The sequence below is a fragment of the Desmodus rotundus genome, chromosome 2 (genome assembly GCF_022682495.2).
Source record: "Desmodus rotundus isolate HL8 chromosome 2, HLdesRot8A.1, whole genome shotgun sequence".
Lineage (NCBI taxonomy): Eukaryota > Metazoa > Chordata > Mammalia > Chiroptera > Phyllostomidae > Desmodus > Desmodus rotundus.
The window spans coordinates 18,844,473-18,869,491 of NC_071388.1; the positions used below are offsets into that span (position 1 = coordinate 18,844,473).

General features: G+C 35.0%; 1 long non-coding RNA gene across 1 annotated transcript in view; it reads right to left on the reverse strand.

Annotated features, from left to right (window-relative positions):
- The window catches only part of LOC139440683 (uncharacterized), a 332,850-nt gene that overhangs the window by 86,320 nt on the left and 221,511 nt on the right, over nucleotides 1–25,019 (reverse strand). Inside the window, exon 4 of the long non-coding RNA XR_011650848.1 lies at nucleotides 1,726–1,770. This is a non-coding gene — a long non-coding RNA (uncharacterized lncRNA). The remainder of the gene's footprint in view (nucleotides 1–1,725; nucleotides 1,771–25,019) is intronic.

Genomic DNA, 25,019 nt, shown 5'->3' on the forward strand with positions numbered 1-25,019 from the left:
ATTTCTTCAAGAATTATTTTATTAAATATTTTAATTAAAAATTAGAAATGTTAAAAATGAAATGATATAAAAACATAAATTCAAATTATTGAACAATCAAATTCCAGGGAAGAATTATAATTAAAAAAATTATATTTATATTAAGATAGAATTCTAGTTTTATTGAAGTTAAAGCCAACATACTTTTAAATCAATAACCAGCAACACTCACATTTTTCTGTCAATACACCAAAAACAACAGAAATAATCACTTTAAGATAAAAGACAACAAATGCAACAAATTCATGTCTCTGCTTTATCATTTTTCAATGCTGGTGTAACTGGAAATACATTTTTTTCTGTGGAAGCATAGTAGTAGAAAACACATGAAGTTTAAAGAAAATTGTAAAACCTAGGCTATTCAACAGAAAGTGATGATGCAATGCTCCATCACAATAGGCAAGTATAGATTAAAATTATAATGTATCAGCTAGAAGAACAAAGGATTTTTTAGCTTCTACAACTGCAACATGCCTCAGTTAGCCTCACCCAGGTTACACACAAGCTAATCTTTCTCATTAGTGAGACCTACTCTTCTGTAACTCAACCAGATCACCAAAAATAATATGCCCTTCCCATGGGATTAGAAGAATCACCCAGCCATTTTACAGTCTTTGTTTTATTGGATCTTTAGTTCAATAAGTGAACAAAATTATATTATTACACGCATTTTACATATGAGGAAACTTTGCCAACCACAACGCTCACCAACAGTGAAGAAACGTTTGTGAACAAACACAGAGCAAGCATAAGAGACCATTTAGTTAAGGCCTAAATAAAGGCGACCTGCCTTGACATTTTTATGAGAACATTCTGATTCCTGGTCCACTGTTGGTTTTTATGTCATTGTTGTTTTGGTTTTTGTCCTATGTCTTTAATCTACTATTCTGCTTTTTTTAGGCATTGAGCAATTCGTCCTGAATTAGAAAAGAGGTGCTAGAATGTGGGAGTGGGAAGCTGACCTACATCTGAACAATTTGCATATGATTCACCACAATTAAACAATTTGGTTTGAAATAACTACAATTAAGCTATTATTGGAGAAAGTATTTACTAGGCTAGAAATTCTAAATTTGTCTGTACATAAGTTGTAGCCAAGAAAAGAGCCACATTTTCTGGTACTTTTATTAAGTAAATTCTTCCAAATTAACATTTATATTATTAAATCACTAAGATAAGTATAACTATCTTACTGATAGCTATACTTATGGTTACTTTGGTTGTTTCTTAAGCTATTTCAGGTTTCAAATAGCAAAAAAAAGGAAATTGTGGTAGATAAGAGAACCTCAGTTTCTAAAAATACGTTACATATATTAATATACACAAATGTATGTTTTATAAAATTGCCTTCCTGATATACAGAAACTTTATATGCTAATATCAAATGACCATAAAATTATGGAGATGGTAATACAAAAATGTAAGAGCAAGAATAAATTTTGCCTATAAGAAAACATAAAGCACGATAATATATAATATGTAATAGTATGGAAAAAATTCAAACTGGAGATTAAACACTATGTGTTGGATGATTTCAAGTTTAGCAAGTAAGTAGATCTGGCACACTTTCCAGTTGTTCAGAATAAGCAACATTGATCTATTTACATCTAACAAGAGAAGTAGATTATTGAAACTTGGATAAAACAAGTACACCGTATTTTATAATGAAAAAAAGAGTGTTCCTACCATTATAGGCACATGAACGTTTTCGGATTGATCTTCAAGGATACCCTACAAGAGAAATAGAAAATAGATGACATGGAGCTAATGAAATAGCAGGATTGTCTTCGCATCATCATCAACACCGAGTGTTAGAGGTCCGTCTGGCAGCCAAGCACTGGTGATTTCACCCCCAAATCTGCGACTCTGGCAACATAAATGAGCATCATATATGGATTGAGCCTTTTTTTTTTCTTCCTCTGCTGTTTGTACATCATGGATATAATAGTTAAAACTCTTGTTCATACCTATTAGCCAATTTGCCTATTTTACTATTGACAGCTGCTAATGGTGGAAAAAAATATCATTATATTGCAAAAATGAAGGGAAATGATAATAAATAACAAAAGTTATAAAGCAAAACTTCTAGATTTAATTATATCTTTTTATAGCATTGAAAATATAGGTATTAAGATTTCAGTCCATGTTGTGGATATGATCACAAGATTTCAGGGAAATCTTGTCCGAAGTTATAGAGATTTAGGAGAAATACTACCTGGCACAGGCAATTATGGTAAGAAAATTCTAATGCCTTTCATTAGAACAGAATTAGTCTCAGAACTAGAAGGTAAATTAAAAATCAACTGGCCCAGCACCCTCACTTTTCAAAGCAAAGCAAGGTCGCATATTTCGGTGGTAGAAGTAAGGGTAGAATTTCCATCACCCAGCCTCAGACTCATGCCACAGCATTAAGTTACTTTGTAACTTCCAAGAATTGAAAAGAAATAAAGGGAGTGGGATTGCATATTCTTCTCTTGATAAGTTTCTTTTTCTTTATGAAGTTTCATACTCCTGCCTGAATAAATAAATAACCCATGTCCTGGGCATTTATTGCATCTACCTCATTCGAAACTCCTTTCCTTGGTGGAGGAAGATAACCCAAACATTAGGTGACAGGATTCTAATCTGAAACTACTTACAAATCAATGGAGAAAGCAGGAAAGAAGCACATGAGCTACAAAAGCTGACAAAACCAGTCAATAACACAATAGCTGGATCTCAGAGAAGCCATCCCGTAGTACCTCACATCAAATCTGCTTTCTGGGCAGCCTTCAAAGAAAATCTACCATTGTTCTCACACAAATGCTCCCCTTTTCTAAACGGATCTGTCCTATTAGAAGCAGTAATCAAGTCATTCTCTTTTGCTTTCTGGTTAGACTTCATTTTTTTTAAAAATAAATACTGTCTTTTGTAATATTTAATTAATAAAATGTAATTTTTTGTAACAACAATGGTTTATTAAGCCACTTCTTGTAAATGCTTTCAAAAGATAGACAATAACCCCTGGCCCAGTTTGTTTTGCAGTTAACAGTAACCTCTTGTTTTCAGAAGGTACAATAACAGAATCAACATTGTATAAGCACGGAACCCACCTCTGTACTCTCAAGGCTAGAATGTTAAGAGACTGGGAACTGAGCAGGCAGCAACACAATAGCTGCGGGATGTTTCCCTGTGCTGTAATCTCAGAAACAGCTCGTGCGTGCCCCCCTGGAAGCACACCGTATCAGTGAGATGCCTCTGCCCTCTCCGGACAAAGCAGAAATGTAATTCATGTTTCCTTTGCAAATATTAAAGGACAAATTTTATAAATTTAAATGTCAAATCAGATATTTAAAAGGACATTAAATAGAAAATGTTTCCAAAATGTGAAATTGAAATAATTTGAGTTTGGATGTATCTAGCCAAAGTAGTTAGTCTCTAGAAGAAGAGAAAGAATTATTTAGTAATAAAATACATTTGTTGGGTTTTATCACTCCAATTTTTCAACTGTGCTTAAATCATGAAGAAAGAATGCTGAGGCAACTTTTTTTGTGGGCCAATGTTTAAGCAGCTTACTTAATCCAATTATATTTAGGAGAAATGAAGTCACAGAAGGAATTATAAGGAAATATTTTTGTTCAAATTTCAGTAACCTATAAAGTATACAGCATATCCAAATTTTTTTTCTGTAAAAAGTGATATGATTATAGTTCGGCACTCTTAAGATATATAAATATACAAACATATACACACCATTGTGGCAGACACAATGAAGTTATACAATAGCAAGTGTGGTTAAATAAATATATACTTCTAATCCATTGTGTAGGTTGTTCTCAAATATCCTTGACGAGAGACTAGAGTTTTGGCAATTTGAATATCCCCAAAATCAAAGTTATGGTAAATAAACACTTCTACAAGTTTCAAATGATATATGGTACTAATGACTGCCAATTTTAGGGAAAAATTCCATAATGTGGAACACAAGACTTTGTAGACAGTTGGAGAAGGACAAAGTAAGAAATGTCAAGTTACTATTTTTAATATAAAATGAATTAGGCCCTGGTGGGTTTAGCTTAGTTGGTTCAACTGTCAGCCTGTAAACTGAAAGTTCGCAGGTTCTATTCCCCTTCAGGGCACTTGCCTGGGTTCTGGTTCAGTCCCAGTCAGGGTGCACAGGACAGGCAACCAATCGATGTTTCTCTCTCATATCAATGTTCCTCTCCCTCTTTCTCCCTCCCTTCTCCTCTCTCTAAAATCAATTAAAAATAAATTAGAAATTCTACTTGTTCTCTGCTCTCTTTCTCTTCCATTGAAGAGACAATTATTGCTTATTAAGATGCTACTAAAAACAGTTAAAAAGACCTCTTCTTTTACAAAAAGGAAATTCAGCAATCAAGAGAATTTAAAATATTGTACAACTGTCCTAAAAGCTTTATTTCTTTCATCAAAATAAGAGGTCACAAATATATTCTGCACAGAAAGTATATTGCTCAACACATTTGAATAGGAGCAAAATTAGACCTTAGCATTTCCACATAAGACTAACTAACTGTATAATGTCTACATTATGTACCTCCCGTACAAAAATAAACATGCACTTTATAATGTACAAATAGAGAATTATACTTCACATATTCATTAAAATAGAATTTTAAAGTATAGTATTATATGTAGGCTGACTGGGTTAAAAGTTTTGATTGTCTAGATAAGTCTTCTTATTTTACAGATATGTGAATGATTAGATATATACCATAATATTTATGAGTAAAGCCTAATTTTATTATCCACTAAAATCAGTATTGCCTTTTTAAGAATAATGACCATTAAAGCCTTCACATTTTTAGCTTTGAGGTTTATTTCCAGTTTCTCTTTAGGATTAAACCAAATAACGTCTACTGGCAGCATAAGTTAACTTGAAAATATATATTCTTCTATTTGGTGAATGCACAGGAATAAACACAAGATTAAAAAATAAAGTATACTTTAAAATACCAAGTTTTCTGACATTATTAGCAATGCTGAGGTTTTTGTTCATAAGAAATAACTGTGTTGTTTCTGCACAGTATTTGACACTGTGGATTCTCTCTTCTATACCCTACAATTTGAAGAACCTAATTCTATACTTTGAATCATAATGTGGGGTAGAGTAGAGGGAGGTCTTAGTCTTGGTTTCTTTAATAACCGTGACAGGAAGTTGTGGTTTAGTTAATGACACACAGATTTATCTCATAAACGTGTTTGAGACCCAAAGCTTTTATAGTATTATAACCATCTTCACTTCTTAACTATCATAGGATGGTTTAAATCAATATGAGGCCAGTCCTGACCTTTCCAAAGCTTCAGCTTCCTGGCTCTCAAGATATTATGGTTTGAAAATACAGTTGCCCCCTTCTTATTCATAGTTTCACTTTCTGCAGTCTACTCTGGTTCAAAAACAGTAAATGGAAAAGTACAGAAATAAACCATTCCTAAGTCTTTAATTGCATGCCATTCTGAGTTGCATGGTGAAATCTCACACACTCTCTCTCCGTCCCACTGACAATGTAAATCATCCCTTTGTCCAACCCGTCCACACTGTGTACACTGCCCACCCATTTGTCACTTAGTGGCTGTCCTGGTTATCAGCTAGCCCGGGGTGGCATTGCAGTGTTTGTGTTCAGGGAACCCTTATGTTACTTAATGATGGTCTCAAAGTGCACTGTCATGATGCTGGAAATTAGGAAAAGCCAAAGAGAAGAAGAAAAGTACTTTCTTTAAGTGAGAAGGTGAAAGTTCCTGACTTAATAAAGAAAAAAATCATATGCTGTGGTTGCTAAGATCTACAGTAAGAATAAATCTTCTCTCCATGAAATTATAAGGAAGGAATAAGAAGTTTGTCCTAGTTTCAGGGTTGTAATTCAAACTGCAAAAGTTAGGGCCACAGTGCAGAGTAAGTTTTTAGTTAAGATGGAAAATGCACTGAATTTGTGGGTGGCAGACATAAACAGAAAACGTATTCCAATTGACTTCAGCGTGTTATGCCAGAAACCACTGAGACCATACGAAGACGGCAGCAAGAGGTCCCCTGAAACAGGTGTATGCACAGATTCGGGAATAGGTGTAGACCGAAAAATATAAAATTATGGAGGGGTTGAGTCTACTGATGATTAAGTCGTGGCCATGTTTCTGGCCAAGTTGAAGAAGTTGATTAGGGTTCAACAGTAACTGCATCGTAGGCATCCACTTGATACAATTCCACCATGGTTTTGGCATTTTCATATAATATACATGACATTGTTAATTGTTTATAATACCCATGATTATCTTAGAAGCAGATGTCAGTATTAGCTATCCATTTGTTTCTTCCTCAGAATTCTTCTACAGAGTCTGGATACAAGGATTATTTTCATAGTATAATAACTGAGTTTTAGATACTTCAAAGATTTTTAGATTTAGTAGTCTACCATGTTCCATAAAGATAACTGCATTGGTTTTATGACAAATATAAATTGGCTTATTCTGTGTGATGTCAATTTAAGCTACTTAAATCAAATCTAAGTTGTTATGACATTTATGCCTCAATAAATCACTTGAGACACTGAAGTAACTTTGTAGCCCATTTTCTAAACAACTAATGAGGATGGGTCAATAACTGAATTTGACTCACAGGCATGCTCTACGGCAAAGAGTGAACCTCTCTTTCCTTGAGTGATAATACCAGTTAAGTTTTGTGGAAAATGATAAGACACCAGAAGAAGAATGTCATATCGATCGGAAACATCAAAATCAGAAGAAAGTGCTCAAAGGAAGACCTAAATCAGTGTTTTGAATTGTCTGGCACCCCTTCATATACTCATATATTATCATCAAGAATTAATCTTCTTCATTTCCTCCAGGTCCTCAAAAGCACAAAATCTCTTTAAAAATATGTTTCTTGAACAAAAGACATTACCCCCAAAATATTATAAGTTCACTTATCACTGATGTTTGAATGGTAATTCCATTTTTAATAAATGCTGTAACATTGTAATTCTCAAATCACAACCCAAGGAATTATTTTTGTTTTGTTTTAGCAATAAGCATGCCCCTCACATGGTTCTTTTGTCCTTTGTCTAAGAGTTTCTTGACCTTGAAATATTCCAGGACTCAAATGTAAAAAAGATCACGTAAGTATTGCATGAATACAATAAGAAACTGGTAAATAGCATATGAAAGCTACTCAATTATACAAAAACCAAAATTTCTCCTTAATAATTGAACTTGCACATTACCAAAATTTTCAAAGCCATTAAAATCAAGGTGATTGGCTAAAATTTGTCCAAGGTGATATGTTACATGCATGTTACTGAAGGTACAGAACAACTCACAGGGAGATTTCCAAATACCTAGCCAGGGAGTGGTCCTACAGATGATAGCAAAAATCTCACCCATTTTTAGATTTCAAGTTCTTCCAAGTATAAAGACCTATCTGGCTTTATTACCATTATGTCTCCCCACACCTAGCACAGGGTCTGGCAAAATGTAGATTCCAACATAAAATTTCTTGACTAAATAAAGTTTTTAAAGTCTTCGAAATGTAGATCTATTCCTATCACTCTTATCTATGCTTAAAATCCTTCAAAATGGCCCACTGTTCTTAGAGTAAAGACTGCGGTTACTAACAGAATCTACAACACGCCAGTTTAGCACCTACTCATTTCTCCAGACGTGTCTCCCATGCGACTCCTACCTTACTGTCGGTGCTAAGCAGACACCAGCCTGCCTTCACTGACTGGAAGGGTAGACTTTATAAACTTGCTTTTGAAATGCTTAAAAATACAAATGTACAGAAGTATCACAAATTATAAAGCAGGCTCTAAGTATACAATCCAGATTAAACACATATTACCATTTTTGCCATGGTAATATCTGTCTCCATTCTCTAGTTCTTTAAAACAAACAAACACACAAAGAAAAAAAATGACAAGATATAGTTCACATCTTTTTACCTTCAGATGTCTGCTCAGAAATGATTTCCCTGACACCCAGTCCAAAATGGCACCCTTCTTAATGTTTCCATCTTCTTGTTTTTGCCTTGTTGTTTTTCATAGCATTTATTACTTCCTAACATATTGTGTACTTATTTGCTAAAATGTTTATTGGCTGTTCTCCTCTAGAATTTAAGGTACATGAAAAATAACTTATTGTAGCCAAAGTTCCTCCCAACACAATATACTTATCCTTCGCCCCACCCCAGATGCAAGAACAGTCTGAAGTCTGCATGTGTGTTTCTGGGTGTGGTCTTTACCTTTCCTAAGAATGGGTCTCCATAACAGAGACACCACAATAGCTCTCTTCCCTCTTGTTTTGCCTATTAACTTGTCTCCATTCCCCAAATCTCAACAGATGTGTACTTTCTCAGATAGGTCTTCCTCCACCACCCTGCTCGGCACTCTCCACTCCTTCTCCTTGGCAATTGTGACAGTCAATATTTACTTTTGTGGGTAAATGTCAAATAATTTGTCTCTTTTGGCTACTAGACTGTAAGCTTCATGAAGGCGGGTTCCAATCTGTTTGTTTATCATTCCTGACATGTTGTAAGCACTCAGGAAACACTACGCAATAAGCGAGTTGAACTGCAACACAGTTCAGAGGAAATAATTCCTATCCAAACCCTCACACATGAAGATGCAGACTTACTAAGGCCAGGAATATGTCCTTTTCTTGGTCAGGTTTACCTTTAACTGATGTTTGTTTGCCGGGCTAAAGTGAAACAAGGGTAATGGTACTATTTCTATTTTTCACACAGATATTTTCTCCCCACAACTTTTTATTATGCCCTGGAGAGCGGTCCATTCATCTCCACGATGGCCAGTGCACATACTGTTTCATATTTTAAGAAAAACAATTTTATTTCAACACATTCCAATTCTAGCAGTCACCAAATTATATTCAGGCACCAAACTGAAAACTACTCTGAGCTATTTACTGATGTTTCAGTGAGTCAAGGAGAAATATTTTAAATTGTTGCTTCATGATCCTCAAAAACATTCCACGTAAAATATGAGATCCAGTTCACCTAAGTTCCTGCCCAAAAGCTCATGTATTATTGGATCAAATTACACAGCATTTGTATTTTGAAACTGATTCCTTTTTCCCCTCTGGCTGTTCCTCCTCACATTTTTTCCAAACAACACACACACATACCTTGATCAAAAATTGAAACTTAGACAATATAAAAATATCTGCATAAACATGTAATCATTTCTGTTTAGTTTTACAAAAACTAGACAAGTAAAATTTCAAGAAAACTTAAACATTTTTTGAACTGAGAACAATAAAAATGTATTGATATGTAAGAATGGATTTTAATAGCAAGGTTTTCTAAGCCATATAGAGCTCTTTCCCATTTGCAAAGTTATGTATCCAGCTAATGACTATGAAGACCAGAAAAGCAGTATAAATTAGGTTTTAAAAATATATTGAAACACTTTTATTAGATATTCCATAACCACATAAAAGCAAAGCACATCTCTCGGGTAAATAAATAGTACTTATATTGCAAAAATAATCAAGTCAATGTGTATTCTTTTAAACATGAGCAAGGACAACTTTGATGTATGATGTATGGTAATAATTCAACAAAAGAAACATAATTTAGATATTTAGAGGCAATTTCCAAAAAAATGATTTTTTTGATTCATTATTTAAAAAATATGTATTTTTTTCCCACAGAATGTACTTGGTGTGTTATGCCTTACCCAGAGGCCTAAAATTCAAATTCCTATAGCAATCTGACACTGTAAATTAAGTACATGGACTGGGGTGAACTGCATTGGGCTGGAGAGTGTATGTTAAGAGTTTGTGACTTGTGTTTTAAAGAAAGGTTGTAAACCTCTGTTACATATACCTATTTTTCTCACGTGAAAAAATAAATTTAAATTTAATTAATTTAACATTGAGGGTGCTTGGTTATGTGACAGTTACTATTTAAGTTGTCCACAAATAGAAAATAATAAAACTGTTTCTGTTTCAAGGTGCCTATTGTCTAGTGGGTTAGACAAACACATAACTGGAAAAATAATAGCTGACCGTAATAAGAGCAGTGATAAATATTGATGGAAAATGCACAGGGGGTACTGGAACATGGATTCGAGTCATTGACTCTGACTGGAATCAGGATGAGGGTGAGAACTTGGTTGACTCTATAAGAACGGATAAGAATTAACTAGAATGAGAATTGGCAAAAATTTGGGGGTGTGACGTGAAAGCCTCCAGACAAAGGAAACAGCACAGTTTCAACCCAGGGTGTGAAATGGCATGGTGTAACAAGAAAATTACGATCACCAAAATGTTACAGAGAATATGAGTACAAGGCAGGAGAATGGCTAGAGATGAAGCTGGAGGCTTTGGCAAGAGTCAGATCATAGATGATCTTCTGTTGCACTAAGGGGTTTATCCTAGTTAATACAGAAAATGAATTTCCTCTTATTTACCAAGTCTTTTATGATGTAACTGGGTGGTTTGGTTTCCATTTTTGAGAAGGATTCTGAGGGAATATTAGGACTTATTAAAATAGAATATTGTACTTGATTACTAAATTTTCCACAGATGCAAGAATGAGGAGTTATGGCATTGATGTTATAATTGCAATTCCTGTTATAAATAGTTGATGTATATCAAGTGTATTTGTGGGGTGATATTTTAAGGTTTTTCTTTAATTGCAGACTAATCAAGCAAGATTTGGAATGGATAAATAAAATTAAGAGGGTTTTGCAGTAGTTCGGATGAGAGATGATGAAAGTTCCAAACCAGGGCAATGGGAATACACAGAAAGAGGAAGGAAAGTTTCAAGAAATACTTAGAAGATCATATGGGAAGGAGAGAGATATGGGTGATGATGTTGAAGGAAGAGTCACAGATGACTCAAATTTCAGCTTGGAAAACTGGTTCATTCTGATACCACCACCTAGGAAAGAAAGTATAAGAGTAATAACAAAGTGAAAGAGTAAATTGCTGAGATATGACTTTGAAATTTAAGATACTGGTAGAGTCATCTATGAAACAGTGAACATGTATGTAGCTAAGGTAAGAAGTCATTTTGTTGGAGGTAAAAATTGGGGGAACCTTCAGCATATTAGTGAGAGTGGAAATTATGGGAATTAATGTGTTCACCTAGAAACTGAATGTAGAGAGAAGGAATCCAAGAGTGATAAATAATATTGTTTACAGGAGCAAGGAGCCCCTGAAGGAAACAAAGAGGAATAATGAAAGTTTAGAAGGATGGGGACAACAATAGAAGTCAACAGAATTTCAAACAGGGTGGTTGACTAAGTCAAATGCATCAGAGAATGCAATAAAGTAATGACTATGTGTGCCCCATGCACTTGGCAATGAAAAACTGATTAGGTGATCAAAAGGTAATGGAGTAGTTTCAGTAGCATAATAAGAGTTAAAATTATATTTAAACATTATTGATAAAATTGTTCTTATGTTTATTGAATAAATAAAATCAAGTTTATAATTTCTTCCTTGTATATATAAAGCACAAAATTATTAATTTAAAAATAGGCCATTTCTCTACTATTTTAAATATACAAAAAGACGAATCACATTTTAATTAAAATAGGTAAGAGCTTCAAAGTGCCCACATTCTAGTGGGTTAGATACTAGATACTAAAGGTACTCTATAAGACATAACTATAATTATTATATATTTAGTTACTATTTATATATTTATAGCTATTGTTATTTATTTCATTATCACTTGCAAATATCTCTCTAAATTATTTTTTTTAAATGAAGCATACAGGATATATGGGTTTAAAATCACTTAAAAAATCTTTTTTTTTTTTTTTAGATTCCACATATACATGAAATCATGGAGTATTTCATATGGTATTTGTCTTTCTCTGTGTGACTTAGTTCACTCAGCCAATGCCTTCAAGGTCCATCATAGTTGTTGCAACTGGAAAGATTCCATTCCATTTTTTTATGGTTGAGTATCCACATATATATATGCATATATGGCATCTTCTTTACCCATTCACTCATCAATAGACAAAATGAAACAGACAAAAAAACAAGCTTATAAATGCAGAGAACAGATTGGTGATTACTAAAGAAGGGGGATTAGGGAGAGGGAGCAATGGGTAAAGAAGGTCAAAAGATTCAAACTCTAAGTTAGAAAATAATGAAGTTATGAGGAGGTTATAACAGCATGGTGATTATTGTTAGTAATACTGAGTCACATACTTGAAAGTTGCTAAGAGAGTAAATCATTAAAGTTCTTGTAAGAAAATAAAACTTGTTTTAACTATGGTGATGGATGGTAACTAGGCTTATTGTGATTGTTGTACTGTATGAAAATACTGGATCATTATGTTGTATAATTGAAACTAATATAATGTTGCACATCAATTATACCTTGATAAAAATCTTTAAAGTAAGTTAGTACTTGGTGATATTTTACACTATTAGAAATTCTCTTCAAAATATGATTTAAGCATGGGCAAAAATACAGGGCTTTGACTTTTGTATAAGGTATGAATCATATGCAAAAACATGGGAAGAAAGGCAGGGCAAGTTAATTTAGTCTCCATCCAAAATTCATAGGGTGGTAGGTCACCATTTTAAAGAATGGAGACTCTTACCATTCTGTCCAATAGTGAACTCTCCATGTGAAGGTCCCTTATAACATGACTGTGAGAAGAAAACCTTGGATAGGTGATTTGTACTCCATAAAGCACCCAGAAGTCTTTTCAAAATACACATGCCAAGGCCCCACCCTGGACCTAGTAAAGCAGAATATTCAAGAATGGATACGTGGGTTCAAGGCATGTGCACACTGAAAAGGCCCCCAAGTGATTCTGATGTTCATGTGTAGATAAGAATCATCATCCTGGGCCCACCCAAACTGCTTTTCCATAAGAATATCTGGTCTTGGCTCCTGAATCCTATCAAACAAGCAAGAGCTGGCCTCAGTGAGCCCTAGCAGTAGCCAGATTAGAGTCATAGGTTGGCTTCACCTGGGAATCTCCAAGCCCAGCACAAGTAGCAATAATTTCAGGTTGCTTTATAGCTCAGGCAGGGTGGCTCCAGGCAAAACACAGGTGGGGGCTGACCGTGGCCTGTACCACCTGGCAAACCCCAGGGCCAATGCACCCAGCTACAGACATTTAGAAGCACCACCATCCTTCCCTTGCACAGGTGATCCTCCATGGAGGGCGGAGTTTGATGGTCAGTGGTCACAGCCAGTCCTTGCATCTGACTGCCCTGGGTACCGTATTTTTGGACTATAAGACGCACCTTTCCCCACCCCCAAATTTGTGAGGAAAATGAGGGTGAGTCTTATAGTCCAAATGTAGCTTACCTGGCTCACTGGGGGGTCTGGGGGCAGCAGTGGAGTGGGGTCACAGGAGGCAGTAGCAGGACCACATTTTTTGCTTCAAATTTTATTTTCCTATTTTCTTCCTCTTAAACCTAGGTGCACCTTATGGCCCAGTGCATCTTAGAGTCTGAAAAATATGGTAAATCTCTCCCATTGGTCTGCCAACAGCAACCAACTTTCAACTACAAGAGAAGGGTGTACTCACCCCACACAAAGGGCATGCCTTGAGTGGTAGGGTGGTAGGGGAGGCTGTGCCAGTGGACCCTACAGGACACCTTACATTAGGTCACATTATCAAGACATGGAGTCAAAGCAGCTCTACCTTATACATAGAAACAAACCCAGGGAGGCTGCCAAAACGAGGAGATACAGAAACATGGCCCAGATGAAAGAACAGCTCAAAACTCCAGAAAAAGAGCTAAACAAAATGGAGATTAGCAATCTATCAGATGCAGAGTTCAAAACACTGTTTATAAAGATGCTCAAGGAACTTGGTGAGGACCTCAGCAGCATAAAAAAAGACCTGGTCAGAAACAAAGGATACACTAATTTAAGTGAAGAACAATTTAGAGGGAAACAACAGTAGAATGGATGAAGCAGAGAATGAGATCAATGATTTGTCACATAAATAACCAAAAAACAGCCACAGAGAACAGCAAGAAGAAAAATAATTAAAAAAAAAAATGAGGAGAGCATATACAGCCTCTGGGACAACTTCAAGAGGTCCAACATTCACCTCATAGGGATGCCAGAAGGAGATGAGAAAGAGCAATAAATTGGAAATATATCTGAAAAAATAGTGAAAGAAAACTTCCCTAATTTGGTGAAGAAAATAGACATGCAAGTCCAGGAAACACAGAGAATCCCAATTATGATGGATGCAGAAAGGCCAACTCCAACACATATTATTAAAAAGCCAAAGGTTAAAGATAAAGAGAGATTCTTAAAAGCAAGAGAAAAGAACTTAGTTACCAGAAGTTTGGCAGATGGGAGGGGACAAGGGGAGAATGGGTGAAGAGATGAGGGGATTAAGAACTACAAATAGTTACAGAATAGCCATGGGGATATAAAGTACAGCATAAGAAAAGGAGTATCAAAAGAACTTAAACACATGACCCACAGACATGAACATGGTGGATGGATTACCTGAGGGAGTGGGGGGCACCGGATGGGGGGACAAAGGGGAGAAAATCAGGACAACTGTAATAGCATAATCAATAAAATACACATTTAAAAAAGAATATGGATATCACATGAATTATTTGATTTAAAATGGCCAAAATGCATAAATATTTTTACAGAAAAAAATTTATTTTTCATTTTTAATTGAATTTATTAGGGTGACACGGGTTAACAAAATTACACAAGTTTCAGGTCCATAATTCCACAGCACAGCTATACACTGGCCCTGGGTCTGAGGGCATTTGACCCATGTGATTCTCTTTCCGTGCCTATGGGACCTGTCTGTGCATTCAGGATGTCAAGCAGTACCCTGACCTCTACGCATTAGATGTGTGTAGCACTTCCTTGGCTGCAACAATACAAAATATCTCCAGACATTGCCAATTGCCCCCTGGGAGGAGCAAAATCACCCCAATGAGAAGCACTGGGAAACTTAGTAGCAACTGTAAAGCTGTAGTTTTATTTTTATTGGAGTAATTATTTGAATACTGTCTTCTCTTATAACATGATAAGATGTCCCAAGAAAACACACAGTATTTGATTTTCTTCTCACTATAATATTTCCAGCCTCTAAGATATTAACCAGTATATACTAGGCAGTAAATAAATAGTTGTTAAGGAACTAAAAGTTTAAATCAGTGGACGAACAGCTGCCCTCTCTCAAACCTGAGTTATATATTTTTATGTGCTCCATTAGCTCTTTCTGCTTACCCTTCAGCATGCTCATTATACTGTATTATAATTGCCTGTTCCTTGGTCTGTCTCACTTCTCTGTCATCCACCACACTGAGTGTTCCTTAAGGGGAGAGAATGTGTCCAATCCATCCTCATATTGTCACTTCCTAGCACAGTATGTGACAGATAAATACCAAATGAATAAATAACTGAATAGCAGCACTAATAATTACTAAGCATTCAACCTAGGGGAGGCATCAAACTAGTTCATCTGTGCTCTACATATCTCATGTCATCTTTATAGGAAATTTGGAAGAATTTGATAGAATCTCTATTTTCACAGGGTTGGAGCCTGAAATTTAGAGATTAAGCAGCTTGCCTTAGGCATGACATGGTACAGTTAAAATCTGAACTTTCAATGTCTGATTCTAAAACCTAAAGCATTACTTTGACTAAATAGAAGGAAATTTCTTGGCTTTGTCTATGAGAACCAGTGCGTGAGTTAGGCAACAGCAGATTAAGAAAAAAAACCCTTTGTTGTTTCAAATCAGAGGTGAGAAATATTTTCAAATTATTATCTGATCCCAAGTAGCTTAAGCAACAAACAAATCCCTCTGTGGAGGAGGTGGTGTCTGTCCTGTTACCTAAGTTTTCTGAGCAGTGAAAATTTCATTTGAGAACTGAACATACAATGCATGGATACTGAGAATGCAATGTCAATTTAGTCAAAATTAATTTTCCAGCCAATTTTATCTTTGTTTAGATAATAAAATTCCAGCCATGTGGTATTTTCTTGTGGAATCAATAGTAAGATTTAAAAGTAAAAATAGATTTTTAATTTTAAGATATTTGTTCTACAACTATTCACACTTAAGATTTTAATGGAATGATTTCATAATTTAGGGCTCAATAAACCATTACAAAGCCCATATATTACATTCTGATCATTAATTTTTATTATTTTCTTATTCCATTTTTTCTAGTGACTGATTTTGTAAATTTTATGTATCCTTCACCTTTCCTCCAGCCACATATTAAAATAATAAGTGTATATATCAGTATATATGTATCAAATATACCAAATTACATATATCAATAGTATAAGAGAATAAAAGCATAAAGAAATAAAACCATTTCTATAAGAAATGTATCAAAAGGTACAATTTAAAACATATTCTTGATTCAATAAACACTGAGAAAAAATATCATAGAACAAAGAAGACAATATAATAGCAATGACAATGTCTGAAATTTGGACATCAGCATTTTTAGAGCATCCTCATTTATAAAGGGGGATCAAAAAACCAGAATTTATTTCTAAAAAATTGCTAACTTATCCTCACATGTTTAAACTTCAATCACTTTTAGAGTACTCCCCATCTGATGCTAATACACCTGAGACTTCTTTTGAACTTGTCCATTTTGATGCCTTTTAATGCTTTTACCATTTTTGTTTCATCTCCTCCATATTAGGAAAATGTTTCCCTTTGAGGACTTTTTTCATTGGAGGAAACATAAAAAAGTTGCTCAGGGCAAGCTCAGGTGAATAGGGAGCGTAGGACATGGGGTCATTGCCATTTTTGGTCAAAAACTGCTGAACACTCAGTGCAGCGTGGCAGGTACACTTGTAAATAACCCATTGTGAAATGGGTAAATGAGAAGAAAGAGCCTTGAAAAAAATTCGCTGAAGCAGAATGCAGCCTCTAACAACGATGCCAGCTGGTACACTGATACAGATTGGTTTCTAGAACATTCACCTAGTGGGGGAAGCTGTACTACAAAAGGTCTGCCCTCCAGAAGATAATTTGGGTATTTGGAGTCTCCCTTCGTACTTCTTACAGAACCCTCACAATAATTCTGGAAGGTAGGTTAGCTAACAATGACTATTTCCCAAGTTGTTGCTGAGAAATATGAGGTTTATATGACTTGAAATACATTTCCAAATTTGCTGAGGTAGTAAATGGACTACCCTGAAGCAATTCACATTCTGAATGGTGCTTTCAACCTGACTTTTTCTACACCTTTTTTTGCTACTGAATTAGATGATTATATAGGTGGTACCTAAGAAAAATGGAAAGATTTAAGAATTTTTAAGTTAAAACTGTGTCCAAGATCCAGTAGTAACATGTAAATGCTAATCATAAGTACAGTGAAACCACAAATCACATCTCTTAGAATGGCCATCACCAGCAAGACAAGCAATAGCAAGTGTTGGAGAGGTTCTGGAGAAAGGGACCCCACATTCAGTGTTGGTGGCGATGTAAACTGGTGCAGCCACTATGGCAAACAGTGTGGCAGCTCCTCAAAAAATTAAGAATGGAGGTACTGCATGACCCAGAAACCCCTGTTTTGGCTGTCTACCCCCAAAATGTGAAAACATTTATTTGTAAAGATATATATGCTCCTATATTCACTGCAGCATTATTTATAATGGCTAAGACATGGAAACAATGGACGTGTCCTTTGATAGACGATGGATAAAGAAATGTGGTCCATGTTCTTATAGAATGAAATCCTACTCAGGCAGAAGGAAAGATGGACTGCTGCCACCTGCGACAACATGGACGGATCTTGAGCATATCATAAGTGAAATAAGTCAGACAGGAAAAGTCAAGAATCATATGATTTTATTCATATGTGGGATATAAAATGGAAAGCAACAAATGAACAAACAAGACTAACAAAAAGTCATAGACACAGATGAGAGTATGTTGGTTACCAGAGGGAAGCAGACGGCGGGAAGTAAAAGGGGTCAAATAGATGATGATGGAAGATTTGACTTTTTGTGGTAAACACACAATGCAGTGTACTAATGATGTGTCATAAAATTGTACACTGGAAACATGTACAATTTTATTGACCCATGTCACCCCAATAAATTCAATAAAAAAAGAAAAAAATGTTTTTGTGCTTTCTTGATATTTATTCACATTCCTTTTTCTTGAAATATAAGCACTCAATTTCATGACTGGTTTTGAAATTACCAAACAACATTTATTCTTAATTTTTACATGGTATAAGTTTGACAATTTTGTTCACAAAAATCAATGACCCCACTTAAAAGTAACTCAGGCTTTTCACCATAAATGCCTTTATGAAATTAATATTCTTCTAAATTGAAATTATAGCTATAAGATAGTACTTATATCTTTTGCAAGAAGGGACATTTTCCTGTTATAATAGTAAAATTTGCTGCAATTTACCCATTGATCCAGTTTTATCTTCTTTTTATTAAGTAATTATCAGCTCAAAATTTTTCATTTATTTTCATTGCCTGGAGCAGTGGTTTTTACTTGAATCTGTTCAGAATGTACTCAAAAGCAAATTCATCTTGAGAGGTTCCTCCCATTAGGAAGTGGTGATGGTACCATCTAGTTAGAAATGACAGCATTTATGTAAATGCTAGTCTCTGAACTTCCAAAGAACTTTGTACACCTATTACTCATTTAGCATTTAATATGGATGTAGGACCCTACATTGGTTAACTTTTTGAGGATGTAATCTTATTTCTTCACAGAAAATATATGCCAGCAAGGTCAGAAACGTTGTTAATATTTCATCTTAACAAGACTCGGCACTAATGAGTATAATTGGTGCTTAGTAAATATTTGTTAAGAAATTAGCTACTTTGACCATAAATTGATTTAACCAAAATGAGTTTAAACTATCCCCACCTGATATCCAAATCAGAATTAAAATGGTCAAAGCATCGCATTGTTTGCTGGAAATGACCTTCCATTTCATTCAAATTATTAAAACAAACTTAGTAAATTCAGCTCATTTCCAAATAGCCTGAAATCCAAACAAGTGGTACCAAAGCATACAATTTCAGGACATAAGAGAAAGTGTAAGATGGAAAATGAAAGAGTCTAGGACTCCCACGAAATCCACTTCCCCCTGAATGTGCCCGGCAGCAACAAAGGCAGGATGGGATTCCATCCAGGGCAATTCTATTCAAGGAAAAGTGCCCCACTCATATCCCTTTAGAAGCCTTTGCAAAAATTATGAGAAAAAGCATGTTTGATTTTCTTCTCACCCTAAATTCAAACAGAACACTTCTCTGTCTTTGTTCTCTTTTCTTGTTTGGGAGGAAAATTAGGGAAGAATGTTGACAGAAAAAAAAAGTTGAAGTCAGGAAAAAATAATTATCGTATCATTCTTTTAAGTTCTCATGTTCTCTTAACTTGTTTACATGCATGTGTGTGCACATACATACTACATGTTCATAATCTACATATAATGATACATAGTTGGCATACATTATGAAAGTCTAGCTTTGGATACTGAGTTATAGGCTAAAAGGTGAAAAATATGTAAATCTAATCAAAAGCATTCAAATCCCACAAACATGCCTTTATATTGATGAATTAATACCTAATATTCCAATCTCTATATCCTTTCCTACTGAAATATAGAAACAGGTCTGAGGGGGTAAAATCCTCAAAACCTGAATTCATCGTGCCCTTAATATATATCTATTTTCTCATTATATGTTGAATAAATTGGTATGTATTCAAACACTAATGGAAAGCAAATGGTGAAAAATACATGGCAAGCAAAATCTCTCTTGAAATTAAATTTAGAGCTTAGGTTAGCCAGTCAAATTCATATCACTGGCATATATGCAAATATAGGTAGACATGTAGATATAAATATGTAAATACTTATATATGCTTTGTGGTCTGAGAATAATTACATATACACAGGTTATATAACTGTTATACACTGATTCAATTACTTCTAACATCTTGGGGAAAAAATAGAAAATGAAAGCATTGCAAATGAGACTTCCTTAACAGTGTCTTCACTGGGTATTTGGTTCAAGTCCTTACTTTAGAAATGAAGAAACTGGGCTTAAGGCAGTTTAACTGACTTTCATTTGAAACCTGAAATACAAATCCATTTGTGAGTTCCATTTCTAATAAGTGAGGAGTCTGGCTGGCAATTCGTTAAATAGTGGTGTTATTTACAGCATCTACTTCACTGAAAGCAATGTCCGTCTGCCTGGCAACTTGTTTCCTAGAGTCGTAAGATTTCGCCATCGCTAACCCCTGCCTGTAGACTTTGCTTTGTTCTTGTGCCCATTCTTCAAAGGCCTGCACAAATGCCCCTCCTTCTTAATGATGTCTTCTTTGGTCATCCCAGCTGGAAGTGATCTTTACCTCCTCAGATCCAGTGGAGTAATTATCACATTCTGTCTTGTAATTCAACATGGCTTTGTGAAAGTGAATGGATGGATACTGGAGGGAAGCAGATAAGGGTTCCAAGTGTGGTTATGTTGCTAATAAGCAAATAAACTGTGTGCACGTCAGTCAGCTTCTCTGAGCTACAGTTATGGATAATCACAACTACTTTCACTATATTTAGTGTTTCCCTCCCAGCAATATGATAATCAAACATATTAATCAGCTAGATAAGTTTTAAATCCATATGTTATATACACTTATGAAATGTTTACTAAGTATGTTCAACATGCCAAAATCTAAAGTAGACTTTTTTTCAAAATTTGAAAGTCACATGGTAATTTATATCTGTATTTCCCATCTTCCCCAGCCAGAAGAGTCACATGTTCAAAACAGAGTGCATAGGTATTATCATACATTTTTTTATGTTCCATTGTGCTACAGTAGGTATTTGAAGAACAGTTGAAAAAATAAATAAATGACTAAATAAATGAGATTGAATAGATTATTACTCTTATTGGAAATTTGATTGGCAAGGGTTATATATAAACTGTTAAGTAACTTAGTACTTATTCTATACAAGAATAAGCTGTTTCTGTTGTTAATGATAATCCATCTAAAAATAAAAATAGACTTGTTTTCTAGAAGTAATAAATTTATATTTTCATCAACAAATACACACTTGATTCAATAATATATTTTATATAAAATTTCATTAAATTTTTATTAAAATTTGTACATTGATTGAATAACTCACAATATAAATATATCTGAGCCCTCTGCAAAAACAGCTCAATCAATAGGAGAAAACACGATTTCTATTAAATGTATCTATCGTTTATTTTTCTTGTATCAGCATATCATAACTTCTTTAAGATCAAACCCATCAAATAACTACTGATAAATTACAAATGTCCGCCACAGCATGGGACAATACTTTGCATACTTAAACGGTCCAACACTTTAACCCTACAAGTACAAAGCAATATAGTCAACATAAGCAAATTCATCTTTATGATGGGTTTTATTTTCTAAAAGGGTTGATGCTCAAAGGATCCTTTGTTTTTGACAAGTGTAATGTGAGGACTCTCAAAATCCTGATTTATTATTGCTCCTCCCCCCGCTTTCTTTCCTGGTGTTATTTTTTAAGGGCTTGCGTTCCACATTGGATTAAAAAAGACATTTGAGGTCGAGAGCTGTGGAGGTTCGGAGTAGGAGGAAGAAGACTATTTTAAATCTTGTGACAGTGAGGTTTCGTTCACTAAGGAGCTCTCTGTGGGTTTCTGGCATTGTAAGTGTTTTGTCTGCTTGCAAGCGAGCAGCTGATGGATGGGGAAAATGTTCATTGATTTGTAGTGCCTGCACTGCAGCCAACCAGCACTAGAATGATGTGGCACCATCATGAATCTCTCAACTATGCATATTTATATGCAGCTGCTGTACTTCTAAACCTCCAGTGAATACAAAGTACTTGTGTGGCCACCAGTTCACACAATGCCGTCCTGCCGCATGCTCTGATTTAACTACTGTATGGAAGAATAGACTTGGGGGGGGCTCCGTGGGATAGAGAAAGGAGAGGTAAGCATGGAGGGAGAAAAGACTCTTGCACAATTCCTTTTTCTTAGATAGTCAAGAGAATGACATGAATGTGGGAACAAGTAGGGAACATTCTAATAAATGCCTTACGTGCTTGAATCTCAAGTTCTAAAATTGATTAATGGAAACAAAATCCTTTTAAAGATGTTGTTTTCAGTGAGCAAGGCTTTGGGACTGTATGATAATGATGTGGTTAAAATATGCTGGCACCATTGAAATCATCATAGCATTGAGCAGTATGTATGAGAAAGTCCCTCCCCTGGGTAAACCACGGCTTCAGTACAGAGAAATAGATGAGATGTTATACCTGGGGGTTGGGGGAGAGGGGATGAGCAGGGGCAGGCACGGGGAGGGAAAGAAAAATGAAGAATTCTTAACAACATTAGAAAGAAAAATTAAGAGAAGTGAAAATATGAGGTTGTTAAAAATATGCAGGTAAAAGAGAATTCACTTTAGACTGGAAATGGAGCAGGAGGGACGGTTCGGAAACGTGAAAACTACAGGGCGAGGTTTGAGAGCTGAAAGCTTATAGAAACCATGAGTATATCCTGTAAGTAGGAAAGGGAATTAAAGAAAGAAAATAAACAGAGAGAAGGCAATTGTGAAACTGAGAATCCTGTCTTCCAAAGAACGTAAATATCTTTACTTGAGATATAGAAGTACACATTTAGAATTATAGATTCTAAATAGTTTTACAAATGCCACAATTTTATTAAACTGCAAAGTTTTGAGGCACAATACATTTGTAAGATTGTGGATTTTCAGGCTTGATTGGTAAGTGTTATTTTCCCTGAATTTTAAGAGGAAGAATGAAAGAGACAAGAATGGAGTGGGGAAAACTGAAAATTATACACAACTATCATATAAGAAATTATTCTCCTCCCTAATGTTCTGAAGGCCAGAATCAGGTAAATGTCATCAACGACAATAGTCCCACAGAGTGTGTGACAGAAGTTCATTTTATGATAAGATTAAAGCTCAGCTCCAAAATAAGCTGTATTAAAGCAACATCAAATGAAAAGTCAAATTCAGTATCTGGGTACAGTTTGATTCCATTATAAAAAAATAAGCTTTATGCTTTTCCATGTAGAGTTAAAGCACTAATTCAGCCCAAATTGCAGCTGCTCTTTTGACCAGAACATAAAATGGCCTTCTTCCAAATAAATCTCTGAGTTTTCTAGGCAGGGTGTCAAACCTTATCTCCCATGGGTCTAGGGAAGATGGATTGACTCTTGAAAGTTATAATGCCAGAGCATATTCAACGTTGGTATTATATTCTAGTCATTTGGCCTTTATTAAACGTGTCCAGCTTTTTAAAACAATGCACAAAACCTCAAAATTGATTAGGAGTCTCTCTCTTCTGGCACAGAAACGCCCTATAACGCAGTAATATTAGACTCTGGGCTAGCAGTGTACTCCACCCAGTGGCGTGTCAGAGTAAAAATGCCTTCTAGAAAGGCTAAGACTGACCTAATTTCCTTTTATTTTTTAGCTTTACAGCAGGAAAATGTTAGACAAATACATGAAACATAACGTGAACTTTACTTTTTATCACAAAATAAGAAAGGCACATTATCTTTTTGGAAAAGTTGGTGCCTTCCAATTTTCAATTAAAAATAAGTAAACTCTGTAATACAGGTATCATATAAGGGTTATAAATAAGCGAATCATTGTTCACACAGGTGTATACATCATGCATTGATAGAAGTGACAACTCCTGAGGTCATATAAGAAAGCACTAAGCTGCCATCATTAAAACTGATAACTGAAAAACGTCATTTTCCTGATCGAGAAACCAAACCTGAAAATTAAACAAACAAACAAACAAAAAAGGCACCCCAAACCAGTTATAACTAGTACTAGAATGCATGGAGACCAGGCTCTTCACATTAACTAAATCATTTGGTTTACAGACCTAACAAGAATATCTTGCCCAATCCGGTTGAAATATCTAGATTTCTGTTTGCTTATGCCCTTGTCCTGGTTGGCGGATAATAGGGGAAATACAACGGAATCTCTCTTTTGTGATGTATCTTTACGATCTAAGATCATTAGACATCAAAGACTTTGTGACTTGGATAAAGCATGTTCTGAGATTAGGTCCCCCCTACGAAACTAGATGTTTAAAATTCTGGTTGTCATTTGCTTCTTACAAAAAACTGAGCAGAAAAAATAATTGAATTAGAGCTTGAATGTCTAATGTTAGGTTGGAATTGTTCCCTATTAAACATGGAAGCATATGAAAACCCATATTTCCACTTAACAGATGAAGAGAATGTAGGAAAAAATGTTTCAGGCTTTATGGCTAGCCAACATTTTAGAGTTTGAGCAAAAATTGAGATAATGTCAATGAGATAAATATATGGTGGGAAGCGACTCTGCACAATGTCAAAAGACAAATTATTATTTCAGATCTGCCATTAAACAGTCATTTGACATTATAGTCAAGGCACAATACTTTTAACCTAAAATTTCTTTGCATATTAAAAATGTACCACTAAAATTAGTTTATTTCCATTGCCAAGAAAGAAGTAGATTACTAATTACTGACTTTGTTTACATTTTCAACCTTTGGAGAATCTAGTGAAATTCATGAACATCTTCCAGAGAAAAATGTTCAAAGCCATAGATCCATGATAATTTACACATAATTTTAGGATTTTAAGCCTCCCCTGAAACTGATCCATAGACTAACATGGAGACCATGATCTTCACGAAAAGAAACCTTGGATAACCATGAATTAATTTGTATATTCAACCAATAGACTAAATAATTTTTTTCTGTCCTCAAGTCTTGAACAACGTAGCTGACCCAGAGTCTCTACTCAATAAATTTGGGGCATATGGATGGTTTCTTAAAGTTGTTTTGAAATTAAAGTTTTGAGATAAGGATTTTAAAATCGTAATTTGTTCTGAACAGCTTGAATTAAAGTGAAATTTAGATACAAGGAACCACATTAACATTTACTTAACTCAATGAATGTTCAGACTTTCCTGTAGTTCAATCTGACAAA